The sequence below is a fragment of the Rhinolophus ferrumequinum genome, chromosome 4 (genome assembly GCF_004115265.2).
Source record: "Rhinolophus ferrumequinum isolate MPI-CBG mRhiFer1 chromosome 4, mRhiFer1_v1.p, whole genome shotgun sequence".
NCBI classification, from domain to species: Eukaryota; Metazoa; Chordata; class Mammalia; order Chiroptera; family Rhinolophidae; genus Rhinolophus; species Rhinolophus ferrumequinum.
The window spans coordinates 83,720,802-83,742,595 of NC_046287.1; positions in this window are offsets into that span (position 1 = coordinate 83,720,802).

Genomic DNA, 21,794 nt, shown 5'->3' on the forward strand with positions numbered 1-21,794 from the left:
ATTGAAAGGAAGACATTTTGATGACATTCAGGACATCACGGGTAATACAACGACAGTTCTGATGGCCATTCCAGAAAAAGAGTTCCAAAATTGCTTTGAAGTGTGGATGAGGTGCTGGCACCGTGCATAGCTTCCCAAGGGGAGTGCTGGGAAAGGTGACTGCAGTGATATTCAGCAATGAGGTATGTAGCAATTTTTCTAGGATGAGTTCGCAAACTTAATTGTCTGACCACATCTTAGCAACTTGATCTTAGACTTCTGAGCCTCCAAAACAGTGTGAAAAAAATTTCTGTTGTTTGTAATTCACCCAATCTACAGTAATTTATTATAGCAGCCCAAAGGGACTAAGAGACTCTATTAATGTGATGGATTATATGAATGGATTTCCTAATATTGAACCATGTGCCTTCCTGGAATAAACTCCACTTGGTCATGATAAATTAATTTTTAACATGCTGTTGGGCTTTCCTTTGCTAATTGTTCTTTTAGGTTTTTGTCATAAATATTCATAAGTGAAATTGATTTTTCATTTTTGGTTGTAATATACTCAAATTAGAAAATGAATTTGTAAGTTCTCTCCTTTTTTCTATGCACTGGTTATTTTAAGTAGCATTTGGATTATCTGATCTTTAAAATCTGGTAGAAATTCCCATGAGATGCCATTCTTCTATTTTAATGCTAATTAATTTTCAATTCTAATTACATATGTTTGTGCTTTCTCCCTTTTTTCTCTGTTATTTTAATTAGTATTTTTCCTTCGTTGATTTTTTTCAAAGAACTGTCTTTTATATTTCCTACGTAATTCCACAGCTGTTTGTTTTCTTATTCATTAATTATTTAAATATTATCAAATTTATTTTCATTCTACTTTCTTTTAGGATTTATATATTTAGTTTTAGGAATTATATATTTAATTGATATATTTTCGTTTTTATTGTTATGATAACTGCTTTATCTGTATCCTAAAATTTCTGATATGTTGTGTTTAAATTTCATATTTCTCCTTTGAGAAGTGTGCGTGCGTGTGTGTTAAATTTCCAGGAGGAAGGACCTATTTCCTTTTGATTATTTTAAATTAATGTCTGATTTTATTTCATGTAGGCAGAGAATGCTGTTTGTATTATTTCTATTCTTTGGATTACTGAGACCTTCTCTGTGGCCTAAAATGTTACTTTTGTGAATATTCAATATGCACTTGAAAAGGTGATGTATTTTCTATTAATGGTGTACAGAATTTGACATAATTCCATGAGATCTACCTTATGATGTTACATCTTATATACCCTTATTAATTATTAATTATCTTGATTTTGTTGGATGGAGGGAGATGTATTAAAGTCTCCAAATTATGTGTTTTTGTATGTTTCTCCTCTCATCTTTATAGTTTCTGCTTTATAAAATTTGTTGTGTAACTGTTATATCTTTATTATGAATGGTAGTCTTTAGCATTATACAATATTCTTCTTTCACTCTTAATGGTTCTTAATGCAAATTCTAGATTGTCAAATACCAACATCGCACAGAAGGAAACTGAGGCTGTTATTTATCTAAAGTATTACTATACACCTCAAATTAAAATTTAGCACTTTTTTGCTAACTATCTTCTACTCTTTGATAATTTCTACTCAGAACCTAATGGCAGTAGTGAGAGGAGCACTTGGAGTGCTTTGTCAGCACTTGAATAAATAGGTAGTAGTCAACCGGGGAAGACATGCTTAGTTATTTTTTCGAAAAGTAGGAAGAACCATAGATAAATGTTAAGTTTGTGTCTTATCTGCAAACAATTATTCTTCAGGAACATTCAGCTAAGAAAAAAAGAAGAGGAGTAAATTATTTTATGAGGAAATATCTTAAGTAGATCTGTGTGCACATAGACAGTTAAGCGGTAGAAAAAGGAGATAAACCTAAAGTGACAAGCCCTGCAATCAAATATGTTCTTTTTCGGGGTATCTAAAGTGTCCAGGAAGCACCAAGCTACCTAAGGAAGTTGCTGCAATGGAGTATGTTATAGGCCTGACACACTGAGAACTCCAATTGAAAATGTTTTTCAGAAAGAGACTATAAATTATATTGTCCATCACTGAGGGTCATACATTTTTCTCTTTCAATGTCTAGGACAGAACCTTGCACATAGTAGATGCTAAAAAAAATTCTAATTGAGTTGCGATAACCTGAATCCATAGGCTATGAGATTTTTGATGAAATTTCCATGGAAAAAAATACATGTCATACACAAGTAACAAGCATTTAAAGTGTAAATTGATAAAATGGTGCAAAGTGTGAAGCTAAATTGGATATATAGGCCAAGGACAAATTATAGAAGACTTGATGCCACGCTAATAACTTTGAACATCATCCAGGAGACAATGGCAACCTTTGAGGAGTTTACAGCAGTTGACTATAGAGACCTTATGGGCTCCAGGTAAATAAGTAATGTCTTAGAGAAGGATGAGACTGCCAACTGGTAGACCAGGTGAGAGATTATTGCAGTAGTTCAGATGTGAGATCATGAGTGTGTGAATCAAGGTCATGGGGGTGCAAACGAAGTGAAGGAGCACATACATCTATGGATCCCCCATGGTTTCATTTATAGCCGCCAGTCCGCTGACTTTGGCCCGTCTGTATGCAGAGGTTCACTGCACCTAAACCATTTGTAGAAACAATGTGGTTTATTCCAAATACCTGCTTTTCTTCTGGGACTCTGGAATTTTGGTATATGCTAGGCAGAGGGTGTCTACGTGACCATCCCCAAGTGAAATCCCTGGGCACTGAGTCTCTAATGCTTCCCTGGCTGATAACACCTCATGTGTGTTGACACAATCCATTGCTGGAGGAATTAAGCCTGTCTTGGGTGACTCCACGAGGAGAGGAGTCTTGGAAGCTTGTGGCTGGTTTCCTTCAGACTTCTTCCCACGTGTGTTTTCCCTTTGTAGATTGTGTTTTGTAATCCTTTCACTGTAATAAACCCTGACTGTGAGTATGACTCTATACTGAGTCCTATGAGCCCAGGCAAATCAACAAACCTGAGGTGGTCCTTGGGAACCCCTGACACAAGGATTATCTCCTATTTCATAAATTTTCATATTTAGAATGTTCTTAAGGATTTATACCAAATCCCAGGGAAACTTAGCTCCATTCTGTTCTGTAAGGGAGGGAGGAGTATGTTTTTATCCTAAGTCCTATTAATGCACTCAATTTTTTGCTCAGGTGCTAACTACTCACACATTTTGCCCTATTGCACCTTGCATTTATTCCACTTGGCCTTCAGATTCCTTCTCTTTGCCTCTCTGTTTTCAGTGCCTGCCTCAGGCCCTACTTGTCATGTTAACTCATGTGGATACATTTCTCTAGGTTCTTGACCTTGAGTTACCTGTCAGTATTGATTTTCACAGTCTTCTGCTTCCACACACAACCACAGCATTGGATGGGAGGTGCTTTCATTGCTTGTTCATTATCATTGAGCCACTCTGTGGCTTTATCAGATCCTCTGACCTCCCTGTAAGGGGAACGAATCAGGCAAAGTCCATTATTTCAATCAAGTATATTCTGTGTGTGAACCTATTGCCACTTTCATGTTTCCTATTTACATATGTTAAGCTGACAATAACTTAAAATCAATATATGACAGAGAAGGTTAGAAACATCTAAGTGATACCTAAAATTACTATTTTCCTCTGAATTTTTTTTTTTTTTAACTACTGGGAATATCTAAAAAGTTAAAAACCATGTGTCAGATCGCAGGAGTCAGTCATAAGTGTATGATATTCTAGGAGCAGGTGGAAAAGCAAAAAACTTCTGACTTAGCATAAGATCTATAACAGATGCCAAGAAAATGATCTTGCCATGTGCACTGATTTTACCGTAAAGGCTGGAAAGACACAGCACCCAAGAGTATTCTGAGGAAAGTTGTGAGTCAGGCAACAGTCAGCATATGAGATCTGAGTTATACATGAACCCCCCCAGGTGTCTTTCTACATTTACATTGCCCATTTGTATGAAGCATGTTTCACTATAAATACCATGTTAGCAGTTGGTAATTTTTGTGACAACTTTCCTGGGAAAGACCCCAAGTGATTCCAATACCAAGTGATTCTTGACACACAGCTCCCTAGAAGAAAGCAGTGAATAGATTGTCTTTCTTCTTTTTTCAAACACAGATAAAGACAAAGCAAAACTTCAGTCAGTCTACAAACTACATTTCTTCACTTTCTGTCTTCGCTGAGCCTTTGACTATAGATGTGGATACAGAGAGGACCGTACATGATATTTGCGCTTCCCTTTGTTTCAACAGCTTAAAGTGAACTTATAATTCTTCTACCTAGTCTAGAATCAGAGTTTTTAAGGTATCAATTATTTCTCATGTGTCTAACATCCATTAAAAGTTATTTAAATGTTTGGGGAGATAATTGCTAGAATAAAACCTGTAGATGATGGATATCTGCAATATATCTGGACCACGGACATTAATGCTTACAGAATAATTCTTGACACATCTTTTCTCTAAATTTGTTTTTGTTTGTTTGTTTGTTACTGTTGTTTTTTAGCCACATAACCTTGACATATTACATGTGCACAATGGGCTTGATTTTCTGATTATAAGAGAAGAACCTGTGTTGGGGAACTTATAATAGTGGCAGTATGCAGGCATTAGGCAGATAAATGGTAATTAAGCAAGGTGTGTCCATGCAGGCTATTAAATATCAGTGGGTATTCAGGGCAAGACTCCCAGGAACTGTGTTGGACAATCAGGCTGAACTTGGAGGTAGAGACCATGGCAGACTCGCAATCCTCTCTAAAGTGGGGACAAGAATGGGGAGGGAATATGTATTACAATTTGGAGTCACACGTGGTTATTCAGAAGTCACTAAGGATGCTCAAAGAGCAAAGCTGGCATCACTGGGCTCTCAGATCCCACTTAGGGATCTTTGTTTTGATGAGCTATGCTGAACTCCAGAGCACAGGGTTATTGATGCTGCTGGTCTTTCTTTCCGCAGTCAGGACTGACTGACTACACAGCTATAGAATTGAACCTCCAGATTATAGGGAGGAGGAGGGTCATGTGTCAGGAGCTGGGAAACAGAAGATCAGAGGGAGAATATATGGGGAGTGGGAGGGCTGACATTAAATGCCTATTTTTATTTCTGTTTTAAAACAAAATTTCCATGATTATGTGAAGTGAATGGACCAAATCTCAAAACTTTTTTAAATAGAAAGATAATTACAAATCTAAACAATGCTCTTATACAAATTAAAAAACAATTGAGCGTTTAACTCTCCCACTTCTGTGGACTTTATCAAATTTTTAAAATTTACTTTCAATCTATAGAGGGTGCCGAAAAAATGTATACACACTTTAAGAAAGGAAAAAAACTATTAAAATTGTAATACTCAACATACCCGATAATAAAAGATGAATACAAATCATGTGCATACATTTTTTTTGGCACCCCCAGTATTTGTGTGTATAATATTTAAGTTACTCTATAATCATATGATAAGTACTATCTACCTGCAAATGATAATTTTTTTAAATTTAAATTCAAATAATTTCCTGTTTGTTGTTGAGCCATTTCAACTACTCGTCCTTTAGAACGTAGAGCAGCTTGTAGAATAGATATTTTCCATTGATTAAATGCATTTTGCTGCTTGCATTATATAAATTACCTATGATAACATTTGGAATAGTATGGGCAGTCAGTAAATGAAAGCTATTGGTATCATTGCTAAAATTCAAACAGTTTTATCTAAACAAATTTTTTGAAAGTACAGTCTCATAAATGCTATCAATGTCATGGTAATACTTTTCCTCTAAGCTCTTACGTAATAATCACATTTAGAAAGAAAGGAGCATTGAGATAAATATTAATTAAAACTTAATGCCATTGGTAATATGAAGAAACAGTGAAAGTATGAGACAGAAAGTCCTTAGAAGTACATTTCAGAATGGGACATAAAAGACTAGCGATTATCTGTAGATATAAACCTATTAAGTCAATTATTTAAATTATTTTCTATTCCCTGAAGTGAAACAATGACAAAAACATGGGGAGGCGGGGTGTGGGCAGGTAGTGAGGGGAAGAGTAGATAAAAAGAAACTTACTAAGAAGTTTCTTTTCTCCCTTGGGAGAAAAGCTGAGTGAGTAAAAGCTGGGTGTGAATAGGATTGCCATCTTCAGATAAGAAGTCAAGGTTTCTGATGTTTGGGAAGACAGTGCTTCAGCATCGCAAGGTGACAAAAGAGGCCGTAGAACTGCTGCAGTTCTGTTTATGCACCCAGCATCCTGTGACAGCTGAAGGGGAGCTGCCCCTGTGCCTGTCATCTGTGCCCTCCGCTCTGCCATCACCCCTTTTCAGACCACACTATAGGTATAAGTGGCCCCGTTTTCAAATCCGAGGTCATGCCAAAGCTATAAAACAGATGCTGGATGTACCTGAAATAATAAACAGTATGTGACAAAAACTCTAAAGAATAAAGGAGAACTTAATTCCCCAGGTCTACCTATAGACGTGATCTCTCTGAATGAGCGGGGCTTATTGGTCAACATAATTTTCATGATAGTTAGCATTTATTTACAAACATTGTGTGAGCCATTTCATTTGCTAGGTATACAATATACCATAATGAACAACACAGATCTAGTCGTAAAGCTCATGGCTCACAGCCTGGTGGAGGAGATGGACTTGAAACAAGTAACAAATGATCCAAAATTGTAGTAAGTGCTGTGAAGGAAAAGAAGAGGTTGCTAAGAGCGGCTATAACAGGGACTGAGTGGTTAGGGAGGCCTACAGGGACAAGCAAAGGAGACCATGAACCAAAACAGCTGGAAATTCTTCTTTCACAGTAGGTCATGAGGAAGTAAAGCAGGCTTCTTGGTGGGTGGATTCAGTGCCTCAACTGCGTCTTCAGGAGCCTGCATCCTTTCTGCTCTGCTGTCCACAGTATCAGTTTGCTGTTAAGCCTGGGTCTTCCTGTGGTTGTAAGATGTCTCAAACGAAATACAAATTTATTGCCCTCTCATTTAATGATGTTCGTACCTAGGATTACTTGCATTCTTATTCACATTCAGTCTGAGAGGAAAAGAGAAATGAACTTAGAAACTAAGTCCCAACCTTCAGTCTAATTGAGCCATTGTTGGCAGGAAGGCTGCCAGTTGTCTACCAACATCCTTTCCCCTCAACTTCTAGCAGAGCACATCGACACCTGGAGTAAAGATTACATTTCTTAGCTTTCCTTCTAACTGGGTGTGGCTGCGTTGACTGGGTTTTGGCAACGGTATGTAAAGGGAAGTGATTTGTGTAATTTCTGAACATGGCCTTACAGGAAGGGGGTATGCCTTTCCGCATCTCTTCTTCCTTCCTGCTGTTTGAATGCAAATGTGATGGCTGAACATCTGCAGCCATATATCGATGATGCCACAGCAGTATGGATCCTGAGTGTTTGACATGTGTGGCACCTCCCCAGCCCTCGACCATCTCCCCCTTCACTTCTTTCAAATTAGGAAAAACACATTTTTATTTTATTCAAACCACTAGCTGGCACATTTCAGTCATATTCTGCCCTGGACGGCGGATATGGTTTGAGTCCCTGAGTTACAGAAGCTGTGTGTGACGGACCAAAAGTGAGCACTGCGGAAGATTATTAGTGAACCAGGCAAAGAGAGAAGCGCTGATTAAGACAGAATGAAAGTGTGTGTTGGAACGCTAAGCAAGAAGGAGCTTGGATGTGGTTGTGTTCAAAGAGCTGAGAGAAAGTCGGTAATGAAAATGAAGGGGGAAATGCCATGGACTGGTCAGATTATGTAGGACCCTATTGCAAAGCTACACCTGTGTTTTCCAGAATTGCCCTGGTTTAACCATGTTGTACTAAAACAAATTGTAATAGTCTTTGCTTCTACTTTCAAACTGTCCTTGTTTGGGTAATTAATTCTAAGATTATGCTACAAATAAAGTCCATGTTAAGGAATTTGGACTCCATTCTAAATACAATAGGGAGCTGTCTTTTTCTTCAAGCTTTTCTCTTAGTGAAGTCATCAGGCTTTTATAGTTGTCTCAAACTTTATCTTCTAGCTACTTTCTTGTTTGTTTCCCTAGGCCAAGGTAGAACATTCCCTAATTTGGCTGCCAAGGTCATGTAGATGCAAAGAACAGATTAAAAACTCATTCCTGCCTCTTCTGAGCCACTCAACGTTCCCCACAAGATTGCTTCTCTCTGCCTGGATTTCTAATCCAGCAATACAATTATTTATAAGCAATTTTGCTATGTTGTAATAAACTGTATCTCTCTGTTTTACATATTCTTGCTTATGGCATTTTTCAAGTCTTCTCTAACTTATTTTGACTGATCTTGTAGCCACCTTGTCTGCTGAAAATTATACTACTGTCTGCTTTTTGAACTTGGGCAAGTTCTATCCCTTACCTGGGCCTCTTTCCTTATTTGTAAAATAAGTTATTAATGCTATTACCTTATAGAGGCTGTCTTAGTCCACTAGGGCCACCATGACAAAATACCACAGACTGGGGGGCTTCAACAACAGAAATTTATTTTCTGACAGCTCTGGAGGCTTTAAGTCCAAGATGAGAGAAAGAGAGAAAGAGGAGAGAGAGAGAGAGAATGAGACAGACAGGGAGAGAGATTTCTGTCTCTTCCTTTTCTTATAAGGACACTGGTCCTTCCAGATTAAGGCCCCACCCTTATGGCCTCACTTAGTCTTTACCTCCTCATGGGTGTATTTCCAAATACAGTCACATTTGGGGTTAGGGCCTCAATATAAATGAATAATAAATGAGCTACTGCATGAAATGCACTTGGAATAGAGTTTTATATTCAATATTTTGATATTAGGATACATCAAAATATTACATAATAGATATTTCTATATATTCCAAATTTACATTATAGTGTTCAATAAATGTTGTCTGCTATTGTTACGCTTATTATTTTTTTCCCCTTAAGGCTTAACTTTTTCATTTCATCCCTGACTTCCTCTTCAACTCAGTCTATGAGGTCTGAAAATTAAGTTTGCAAACTCATCCTAGAGAAAGTACTACATACCTCATTGCTGGATATCACTAGGGTCACCTTTCAAGTACTCCCCTTGGGAAGCTATGCACTGATGCCGGCATCTAGTTCATACTTCAAAGCAATTTTGGAACTCTTTTTCTGGAATGGCCATCGGAGCTATTGTCATATTACCCTTGATGTCCTGAATGTCATCAAAATGTCTTCTTTTCAATATTTCCTTTATCTTCGGATAAAGAAAGAAGCCATTGGGGGCCAGATCAGGTGAGTAGGGAGGGTGTTCCAATACAGTTATTTGTTTACTGGCTAAAAACTACCTCACAGACAGTGCTGTGTGAGCTGGTGCATTGTCGTGATGCAAGAGCCATGAATTGTTGGTGAAAAGTTCAGGTCGTATAACTTTTTCACGCAGCCTTTTCAGCACTTCCAAATAGTAAACTTGGTTAACTGTTTGTCCAGTTGGTACAAATTCATAGTGAATAATCCCTCTGATAACAAAAAAGATTAGTAACATCGTTGCAAAAAGGTTCGTGAACTTAATTGTCAGACCTCGTCCATATCCAGGCTCTCAGCCATTAGGACAATCATGTACCAAACAGACTTAACGAGCCATTTTTCATTCAAATCAATGACTCTTATATGTAAAATTACAGTTTTGACATTTCAGTTTATATTGTCTACAAGAAAACAAAAACTTGGAATATGAGTGAGTTCCTTTATTATACTAGGGTGGAATGGGACAGTATTATATACAAAATTAATTGGGAAGGAAACAATATCTTTGACACATACTAAGTATTATTTGAAAGTCTAATCCAATACAAACTGTGATAAAACTTGTGATTGTTGTCATGATCTGTCAAATCAGAAAGAAAAAGTGCTTTACTTTTAGTGACTTTAATACAACTGACAATTGTGATATATGCGATCTTGCTATTTTATTATAAACCATACTCGTATTCATCTTATTCATCATCTCTGGGTTTTATATATGTAGTTAAATGATTTTTTTTTTTAATTCTCTATCAAATATATTACAGATCCACTCCAAATGCCAAACCAGATATTTTTATGCCCTCCCATGTAAAGTATCAGAGCCCAGATATTCTATAACATTGGTTCCCAAATATTTGCTTCACAAATTGACTACAAAGGAATCATCTGAGATATTTGTTTAAATACAGCTTTCTAGGCCCCACTGAATCAGATATCTGAGGATGATGTCCTATAGACTTCTGCCCCCAGTCATACTTGCTTCAGGGGGCCCTGGATTTAAGAGCTAAAGCTCATGAACACCATCATGTGTAGTTAGGTGACAGCCCAATAGATTTAGTCATAACTCCCATGTTCTTGAACTAAGAATTTCATGGAAAATAACTTGATTCCTGCCCATGGTTTTGGTTCATAGATAGTAAGAAGGAGGGTACAGAAGGTGTTAAAAGTCATAGTGTAGCAAGGGAGAACAAGGAAGCTAATGGGGAGAAAAATACAGCTTACGTGATGGAGTGGTGAGCACAAGATGCTACCACCGCTCCCATTCCAGTTCTTGCGGTAGGAGAAAGCCTTCCATACATGTGGATGGAAAGCCTTTAAAAAAAATCATAGAAACAAAACAAACCACCAGCACCCCAAAATGTCTCTTACTAGGGAGTCAGCAGTTCTGCTATGAGAACACGACACAGGCCCCTGAGGGGATAAAACTTCCTGTTTTTTTCAGAGCTCCTATAAAAGCCCTAATCTCCCAAGACACAGAAATGTGTATGACATACAGACAGGGAATGTTTACTTTAACTTCCCCTAGAAATATTTTACTCTTCACATACCAGGACTATTAGATCTCTATCTGTTTGTCTAGTTAATTGTTTTTTTTGTTTGTTTGTTTTGTTTTGAAGATTTTATTGGGGAAGGGGAACAGGACTTTATTGGGGAACAGTGTGTACTTCCAGGACTTTTTTCCAACTCAAGTTGTTGTCTTTTCAATCTTAGTTGTGGAGGGTGCAGCTCAGCTCCAGGTCCAGGTCCAGTTGCTGTTGTTAGTTGCAGGAGGCGCAGCCCACCATCCCTTGTGGGAGTCGAACCGGCAACCTTGTGATTGAAAGGATGCGCTCCAACCAACTGAGCCATCCGGGAGCTCAGCGGCAGCTCAGCTCAAGGTGCCGTGTTCAATCTTAGTTGCAGGGGGCGGAGCCCACCATCCCTTGCGGGACTCGAGGAATTGAACTAGCAATGGTTCAATTGAGTGGTTGAGAGTCTACTGGCCCATGTGGGAATCGAACCGGCAGCCTTTGCAGTTAGGAGCATGGAGCTCTAACCGCCTGAGCCACCGGGCCAGCCCATAGTTAATTGTTTTGATGTGAAAGGATAATAAAACATTTCCTGACTTCTTGAGAGGGCCAAACAGGTGCCATGATAACTGGAGCAGTCTCTTAGGTATTTACATTTCAAAAGGGATGAAGCCCAGACCAAGGAGGCATCTCTAGGTTATAAAAACTGGGACCTGGGTTTATCTATAATAGAAAGACATGTTTATGTTCCATGAGGTTAGGGTGAGACCCCAACATTCCCTTCCCATCCCATCCCATCCCATCCCAAAGAAACAAAGATTTGCTTTTGATTTTGGTTTTTGTTTCTCTCTCCATTTTGGAAGGAGAGGGCCCATTGTCTCAAGTATATAAAAATAGAGGCTCTGTTGTTCTCTAACCCTCCCTTATGAAGTGTCTGGCCACTCTTGAAGGAGATATTTTTATCTAGCTTTCATCTCTTTTCTCTATGGGTAAGGTACAGGGAACGGAGTCCAATGGAGTCTTATTATTTACTGCAAAGTAAAAGAACACTGTCTGATTCAGAACAATTCATGTACACGTTCAGAATAAACTAATGAAAACGAATGGTAAAAACCCAAACCTCCCTACCCTGCCTTGCTAAAAATGGTACATAAAGAAGAAAAAGTGTTTTCCTACCTAACAGCAATAGTTGTGAATACAGATGACTCATATCTAGAGGCAGATGGTGCCAGGGCTTCAGGTGACAGGTGCAAGCATAGACAGAAGATGCCAAAAGTGTACTCAGGAAGAACCTTTGGCCTTCCCCCTAACTGCCTAAAAGAATTCAGATACAGGACCTGTTCCAAGAAGCGAGCTATCGTTATAGATAACTATAGTATACGAGTATGAACTAGGTGTGATAGACAGGGAAGAACCTAGCAAAGTCTGTTAAAATTCCTCTACTGTGTCTCATTCTTTCTATATGACCCAGCAAACATTTGTTTACCAAGCATTTGCTCTTTTCATCTTCCTGGTAATTGCTGTCCTTCCCTTTGAGGTCCCAGATGCTACTACCCCCTTCTCCTTGGCTCAGGATGGCACATAAGCCTCTTTTTTGCCTGAGTGTCTATGGAATCTCTCATGTTTATGTGGATTCCCCAGACATACGTAATTACATTTGATTTTCTCTTGTTAATCTGCCTCATATCAATTTAATTTTTAGACCAGCCAGTAGAACTTAGAAGGGTAAAGGAAAAAGAAATTTCCCTCCCCAAGAGTAGACTATTGTTAGTGTTTTAAGATAATTTTTTTGGTTATTTCATATGTTTACCTTTTTGTGAGTTATTTTGCTGCTCACCTTCATAATGCATGTTCAGGTGTGGACTTAAAACACTAATTTGCAGCACAGCTATTTAGTGTAGATCTCAAAATGAGAAATACCTGTTAGTGCCTGTCATAGTTGCCTAAGTAAAATCAAAATATTTAATAATGTCAAATGTTTGAAGGCAATTTGTTAGATAATAGAGTATAAAAATAACTAAATTGACATTTTTATTTGTAGTCTACATTCAGCCCACACAATACTTTTGTTCAGTCAAAGCATTATGAGAATTAAATAAGAATGTATTTTAAATGTTTTTAGAAATGATAGCATTAGATGTGTGTATATATTTATATCTAAAACCAATATATAGGTGTGTGTGTGTGTGTGTGTGTGTGTATATATATATATATATATATATATATAGAGAGAGAGAGAGAGAGAGAGAGAGAGAGAGAAGGTAATAGAATTATTATTCGTAAATATAAACATATATTATTAGATTGGTCAAAAAAACTCATAATTTTTTATTAAGCCAACCACGTTAAAGATTAGTAGTCTGTTGAATAGGTCATGAGCCACTAGTTTAATGTTTCCACAGTGTTGTTTTTTTTTTTTTCTCTAATATCTGATCCTCATTATGCTACAGAGATTTTGTCTCCATAGAACACTTACTTTAATGAAGACTTGTTAATTCATTATCTGTTTTATTGTTACCTGAAACAACAATGTTTGGTAACAAAGAAGAGAACCTGTTAAAAAGAACAATAGAATGCAAATTCTCTATCACTGTTGAAAGGATTCAAATAGAGCCTCCTACCAGAAAACTGTAGTACATAGTTTCCAAAAGGCTGGTTTGGAAGATAGGAGAATGACTGATGCAGTCAGCTTACTTCAGAAAATTCATATGCAAAGAGATGAATTCTAGAAGCAAAAAAGCTATAAAACCCTTAACGCCAGCATACTGAGCCCAGCTACCGAGGTTGGTGCCCAAACATGTCCCATGAAAAGATTCCTCACTGTGTCTGATTCATCTAGGAATAAATTATTTGAAGACCTTGTGGAATTAGAAAAGAAGCATTTCATTGGACTATCAGTTCTGTGTAGACCTGATACACTATAAACAAATCTCTTAAGCAGCAACCCTCTCCAGTGAGTTCAAATAATCAATTATAGTTTTATTGAAAGTCTTTTTAATATCCGATGTTGCCAAAAAACAGGTTAACAGTTGACCCATTCCTGAAGATATTAGTGCAGATTCTTAAGCAATCATTATTCATTCATAAGGAACATTCTACATCAAACATCTGTAATTCTTTTGTTTCTAAATTTGTTTATTACTTCAACTGTCAGTATATATCATTCAGTGAAAAACTGAGTATACTGATGATGGACTCAATAGAGCTTAATCCTGAGTGAAGATATAAGAATGTTAATTACAGTGGACGTCTGTCATTAGTGTCTACCTAAATTGTTTTCAATGCTTTCTCTATATGGTTGTAGTTCTCCGCACTATGCATTCTGCCTCCCCATCACAGCATTAAAAAACTACATTTCCCAGAACTCCTTACTGACAAGGTACAGACATGTGACTCCGATTTCACCAATCAGATACAGCTTAATGAATCTTTTATTTGATTGGCTACATGAGAAAGCAGGAGCTGACATCCATATTTGCAAGCATGGATGTTTCTGAGTTTGAGGGTGAGTGAAGCAGCTTCTGGAATTACAGCAGAGGTAGTGGAGTTTTAGTGATTACTGGTGGCAGCGGTACTTTGTAGATCATGGTGTAAGCAAAACTGGTCTGCAGTCAGATAAGGCAACCGTTCCCTTAACAATTCTGTTTGTGCTATTTAATTAATTCCAGCCATTCATATATGCTGACCTTGTGTAACCTATTTAAAAATAACACTTTGTATCATTAGACTTATCAGTACATGTTTATTTTCTGGAATACCGAACTATTATTGATTTCTGAGACTGCAGGTACATTAAAATGAGCATGAACCATGTTTTCTTACTTTTTGGTAATTCAGTTTACAATATTTAAGCTCAGCTTAGTTACAAAGTGCCAGATGGCAACTAATTGCCAAGAACGCATTAGGCAAACACTATGCAATATACAGAACGAAAATATGGAATTCGTAATCATCTGTGGCTGTGTATTTAAGTTTATACCGGTTACATATTTTGGGGGGAATAATCTAAAATGAAACCCAAATATATTTCATAAGATATTTAGCACTGGAATCTTTTCTCAGTTCTCTCTTATATACAGTTGCATCCAAGCTTCACAAAGCAGTGTTGAATTCTGGAGCCCTGAATTTTCTGCTACTGCACATCCATAATTTCATTATGTCATTGCTTTGGTGTTATTCTTCAATGCCTTTCTTCCTTTTGCTATCCAATTAACCTCCAAATTCTATTAATTTTACTCCTAAATGTATTTTGCATTGATCTACTTTTCTCAATATTTACTTCCATTATCCTAGTTCCGGCCATCATCATCTTACCTAGACTGTTATAAAACAGTTTTCACTGGCCCTCTGATGATATTCCTGCCCTCTCTAGTTCTATACACACCAGCTAAAATGATCCTCCCTGCTTTTATTAAAGCTTTCAATCACTTTCCATTTAACTTAGAATAAAAACTTGTAGTTACTGTGATGTTACAGTTTGGGTGTCTCAAGAAGTCTCTGGGACAGAGCCTAGTGTGCCGGAGGTTTAGTAGGAAGCAAGGCAATTCCCAAGAGGGAGCTGAGGGCAGTCAGCAGGCAGCACCACCAGAAGGTAGAAGGAATGCTTCAGTTCTGAAGGGGAATCTGGATGGTACATCACAGCATCTACTATCCATGTTCCTGCAACAATGGTCCCTGCTGTCTCCTGCAGTACTATCTCATGTCATACTTCCTTTACTCATGCTTCTGACACGGTGGCCTTCTGTCAGGTCCTAGGAAACCAAAATCCTTTACTGCCACAGGACCCCGTGGCTTTTCTCCTGTGCCCAGAATACGCTCCCCAACTCTTAATGAGGCTGACTGTCTTGTTCTGCAGGTCTCTGCTTAAATTTTACTTTTCCCAAAAGGTATCCCCTCACTCCCCTAATTGTGGGTAATTGCTGCTATCGTTTGTCACAACACCACATTTATTTCCTACATTGCCCTCATTACAGTCTTTATTTATCTTTTAAATTGTTATTATTTGGCTTTTCCACAAAAATACAAGGTCTGACAATTAAGTTCGCTAACTTGTTGCAATGATGTTGCTAAACTTTTTTGATATCAGAGGGATTATTCATTGTGAATTTGTACCAACTGGACAAACAGGTAACCAAATTTACTATTTGGAACTGCTGAAAAGGGTGTGTGAAAAGTTAGATGACCTGAACGTTTCACCAACATTTCATGGCTCTTGCATCACGACAATGCACCAGCTCACACGGCACTGCCTGTGAGGGAGTTTTTAGCTGGTAAACAAATAACACCCTCCCTACTCACCTTATCTGGCCCCCAATGACTAATTTCTTTACCCAAAAATAAAGGAAATATTGAAAGGAAGACATTTTGATGACCATAATATGTTAAAAAATAAATGCTAAAATTCTCTTATAACACAAAAAACAAGTACCTAAATGTAACCAAATAACAATTCGAATGAAAAAAGAAAGATTTTTTTCGCTGAAAGTTTGGGCCCAAAACGTGAGTGCACATTATATAAGGGAGTGCATTATACACAGCAAAATATGGTACTTTTACTACATAAGTGTGTATTACATGCCACTGAGTTGGCTCTGCTCCTGGCAACCCTATGAGTGAGTGGTGTCCACAATATCCTGTCCTCAACAGCCCAGCTCAGCTCCTGGAGACTCATGCCTATGGCTTCTTTTATGGAATTAATCCACCATATTTGTTGTTCCTCTTTTTCTGTTGCCTTCTATTTTTCCCAGCATTGTTGTCTCTTCCAAAGACCCCTGCCTTCTCATGATGTGCCCAAAGTAGGACAGTTTCAGTTTTGCCTCCAGCCATGTTTAGGCTTAATTTGTGCTAGATTCCACTTGTTGGCCTTTCTTGAGTCCCAGGGCATTCGTAGAGCTCTCCTCCAACACCACATTTCAAATGAATCAAATTTTTCCCTATCAGCCTCCTTTACTATCCAACATTCCCATCCACACATAGTAATTGGGAGCATGAGGGTGTGGATGGTCTTAGCCTTGGTCTCTAATAACACATCTTTGATCTTGGTGATCTTTCCTAATTCTTCCATTGCTGCCCTTCCGAGTCTCAGCCTTCTCTCAACGTTTTGGCTATAGTCTCCATTTGAATTGATAACTGAACCAAGGTAATAAAATATTTAACAATTGTGATGTCTTCATGGTCCATGTTCAAGTTGTGTGTTTCTTCTGTAATCATGATTTTTATCTTCTTAACGTTCAAATGCAGCCCTGCTTTGGCACTTTCTTCTTTCACTTTCGTCAGAAGTCTTTTCAAATCATTGCTACCTTCTGCCAGTAAGATGGTGTCATCTGTATATCTTAAGTCATGGCTGTTTCTTCCACCAGTTGTCACTCTTCCTTTCCCTGAGTCTGGCCCAGTTTTTCACATGATATGTTCTGCTTACAAATTAAACAAGCAGGGAGATAAAACGCACCCTGGTCTGACACATTTGTCGATAGGAAGTGATTCTGCCTCTCCATATTCTGTCCTGACAGTGGCTTCCGGCCCACACTACGGATGACGCATCAGGACAATGAAGTGCTGAGGCAGCTCATTTCTTTCAGAGCAGCCCGTAGCTTTTCATGATCCACACAGCTAAGGCTTTACTATGTCTATAAACGGGGACTGATCTTCTGAAATCCTCTGGAGCACTCCAGTATCCAATGAATGTTTGCAATTAGATGGCAAATACCTCTTCCTTTTCTGAATCCAGCTTGAACATCCTGCTCTTCTCACCTCGCATAAGGTAGAAGCCTTTGTTGCAGCACCTTGAGTATCACTTTACTTGAACTTCATATAAATAAAATTATACCGAATGTTTTTGGCGGCATATAAGGAATTATTTCCTCAACACTGTGTTTGTGAGAGTCATACATGGGTGCAGCGGCAGTTTGTCTTCCTAATGAACTAAATGCCTGGGTCTAGTTTCCTGACTGTTTGGCCAAGCCGAAACCAGATGGTGTCCATTGGGCTTTTGTGGCGTTCGGCCTCAGTGCCCGCAATGCAGACCTGAAACGGGTACGGTCTCTCCACTCAGTGGATGGAATTCAGTTCCATTCTCGTAACTCTGGCCAATACTCCCCTCATTAGATTTTTATGGATTCTAGGGCTGTTGCCTAGTTGTTTGGTCTGCCACTTGGAAAACTGTAAACTGGCACATTTAAGACACTCCTCTTTGAGACCACAAACTATGGAAACAAATGGTGTTACTAAATGCACCACCTGGGTCATTCACGTGGACGCCCGTGGTACATTCTGATGAGACCAACTCAAGCTACTGACTGAGTCTGTGCACCTGGTTTGCAAAGGTTGCTGCCTGGATCCATCATCACACTGCACACGGTGGCATATCCATCATAATAGATGGGAAAAAGCAAAAGATTCTGCTCTTGATGCAGAGGCTAACACTGCACCAGACATGTTCCTCCTGTCATTTGTCTCCCAGTGAAGGAGGCTGCAGGGCCTGGGGCATGCCCCGCCCGCTGCAGGCAGACTACCTGCATCAGAACTTTGATGCTCTCCTAGACCTGTCAGTGGTGCCTCACTACTGTTAACATTTTATTTTCCGTTTATGATATTTTCTGTTTTTCCAGTCCAATCAGTTAACCACTGTGGCTCTTGAAAGTTATCTGTGCCATGTGTTCAGCTTTCTGGACCATTTTCAGTCCCTCAGTGGTGTGCTTCTTAACACAAAAACTAGTCGACAGTAGTAAAGTGACTAGTCAAGGTATTTGATGAACCTTCCATGCTTCTTACCATCCACAGTCATCTGATACTGTTGAGCATTTGAACAACTTCCTCAATAATAAACTCAGAAAGAAACTTTGAGCTTACCTCCCTCACCTCCCCCTGATCTGCACACTTAGTAAGGCCGATTGGTCAATGAATGTGGCTTTCTCCAGAAAAGGAGCATCCCCTCTCGTCTGCTTCCTGGGTGATGATCAGAAGGAAAGGAAAGGGAGTTATACAGATACATTTTGAAAGTCCAGGATTCTGCCCTGACCCTTCCTAGGCATAATGCATCTTTCTTTCCCCTTAATAGCAATCCAATCTGGTCAGTACACCTTCCAGGTGGCAGCCCAGCCAAAAGGGGCCTTTGGGGATTCAAACTAAATTCTAGTTGAGCCACCTGGATACATTTTTTTGGAGTTGCAGGGTCCTAGATCATGAGGATAATGATGATTGTTGTAGATTGTAGATTATGAGGATAATGAATGAAGCAGGTTGTAGACACTGCTTGCCATGTCCCACTACGATGGCCCACATAGGCTAAACTTGGAGATGTAATAGAGCTCTGTATTAAAATTCCCTTGTCCCTATTGTGTCTGACCCTTGTGGACAAGAGGTCTGCACGTGAATCAAGGATGACTGGAAAAAGGTGAAGTTATAGCTAATGAAATGGAGTAAGACCATTGTGTGCCAGTGGAGGGGGAATTCCAATCTGAGCACATAAAGAGGGGACACCTTAGACCAGGGAGGTACAGGAAGGGAAGGACATTAATGATCTTTGCCATTCAGATCTGCCCCCACAGCCTTCCTCACAAAGAAAAATGGCCTGTTGCAGTTTTCCAGAACTGTTGAAGGCAACTTCAGTTTAATTTGGTTGGATCTGGCATCTCCAACCAAATGGTTCTAACCAGTTTGATCACCCTTCCCATTGATTGTAATGAGAAGTCTATTGGAAACTAGGAGGGGACAGCCGTGGCTCCTGCAGCTCCTCTCGGTACCTTTGATGTCTTCTGCACTTGTACTGCCGTAGCCATCACTCAGTTTTTCCATGGGGTGGGAAAACTAGCAGTTGAAGTATGGACGAACCAAACAGGTTTCACTAACTGCCCTCAGGCGTCTCTTCAAAAGTCATGACTGAACTCAATTATCAAAGTAAACTGAGAATGTTAAGATTTACCAGGCATCAGAAGGCCATGTTTGAGGCGCCGTCAACCTGAGTCACCCTTCCCCCAAATGATGTAGGTATTACTTACGGCCACCCAACAACTGTAAACCATACTTTCTTTACAGGGGCACCACGGGCATCCTTGGGGTGGTACATCTTGTGTGGAAGCCAGACATTAATTTACCTCCAGCCTGAAACCAAAGTGTTTTGCAGCTAAGGAGTGATTTAGAAAACACCACCAGTAGACCATGTAGCCCTCAGATGACTCAGTGATCTCTCCAAAATGAGGCTACCAGTCATGCAGGGTCTCTGGTCCCACTCCTGCTCTCGGCGGGTGGGCACAGAGTACGGTGAGGCCAAAAAGGAGCACCAACGGAGCAATGGATAGGGGGTTCTAACCATTATATTGTCACTGGCAGCTGGGTTGGAGATACAGGAAGCAGGCTCCACACAATGCGCAATGTGCCGTCCGCTTCTCTGCCAACCAACCCACCTGCCAACATAGCCACGGCAGTTATATTAGTGGCTAATGGCTAACTGGTTACAGCTGATGGTCATCTACTAACTGAGCCAGCACCTTTCCACGTGAGGCCGAGAGCCTGGAAACTGCTTTCCTGGCTCTGTCCCCACACTACCCTTGACTTGGGAGTTGCTCCCCAGAGAGATAAGAGACTCACTATGCATACTCTCAGGGTAATTATTCCTACAGTGAGAGTCTTGCATTGAGAAAAGTTAGCTCAAAATTTGTCCCTAACTTTAGCTAAAGTGATGAATGAAACTACCTTAGTGCTGGAAGGCAGGCACTGATGGTTTACAGGAATCGTTCAGCCTGTTGTGTCCAGGACTCTGGGGGCAATGGTTGATATCACTACTGCAAAATTTTCCTCATTCTGCTTCTTGGAGTCTTATTAATAGTAGCCTTAATTACATGCAGTAATGAGACAAATTGGATAGATTTGCTCCCAGTCTCTGTTGATCAGATTAGTCACAGTGGCTGACAGAGTAACATACTCATGAGAAAATTAGCCAGAAGCCACGAAGGTATAGAAATGAAGGGTGAAGATGTAGCCACATAATTCTCCATGGGTCTTTTGAGTCTATGCTCTTGTAAGCAGATGTACTTGCTGCCTTTTTTTCTAGATGATCTTTTCAAGGATGTTTGTATAGCAAATAGCCTTGGGAGCTAGAAATCAATGTCTTCCTCTGGAGCAGAGAGCGGGTTTATGTGTTACACATTATAGTAAAGATAATGGTCTTCCTCCAGGCCAAAGTTTAGTCAGGCTTATTGCCCATTACAAAATATCTGGGTTCCTAAACTTGGAATTTCTCAGCTGTGACATAAACCCGCTGCATGTGCAGCATGTATCTGAGCCCCTCCAAGTTGCCCCTGAAGGACTTGGAGACAAGAGGAATTTATGCAAAGGCTATGCTCTTGCTCATTTCTGTTTCACGAATGATAAAGTCTTTGACTTGAAATAAAGTATTGACCTAGGAGTCTCATGTGTCCTATGAGAAGCCAAGAAACTATGGCAGGTTAATTGATCATGTTGCAAGTAGAGGAAAACCCCAGCTCTTTCACAGTTCTTGACAGGGAGGATTTTAATTTTTTAATTAGCCTGCTTGGGAGTCACTGGGCTTTTTGAATTTGTGGATTAATATCTTTCATTAGTTTGGGGAAATTCTCAGCCATTGTCTTTCCAAATTTTGCTTCTGACCATTCTCTTTCCTCTTTTTTTAAGACCTTGATTAAATATGTGTTAGATTTTCTAACTGTATTTTATATTCCTCTTGTTCTTTCAATTTCTTTCATCTTGGATGGTTTCTTCTGACTTATCTTCAGATGTACTAACTTTCTTTTAGTTATGTCTACTCTGCTGATGCACTCATCTATTGAGTTATTAATTTCAGATATTGTGTTTTCCAGTTCTAAGATATCTTTTATTTTTTTTAGCTTTTAAATTGGTGATGTCCTTTTTAAAGATTCCAGTTTTCTGCTGTAATGTTAAAGTATGGCTTCCGTCTCTATAAGCTTAGTAAAATACTTGATACATGTTAGATTTCTGGAAACTTCCAGAAACCTACC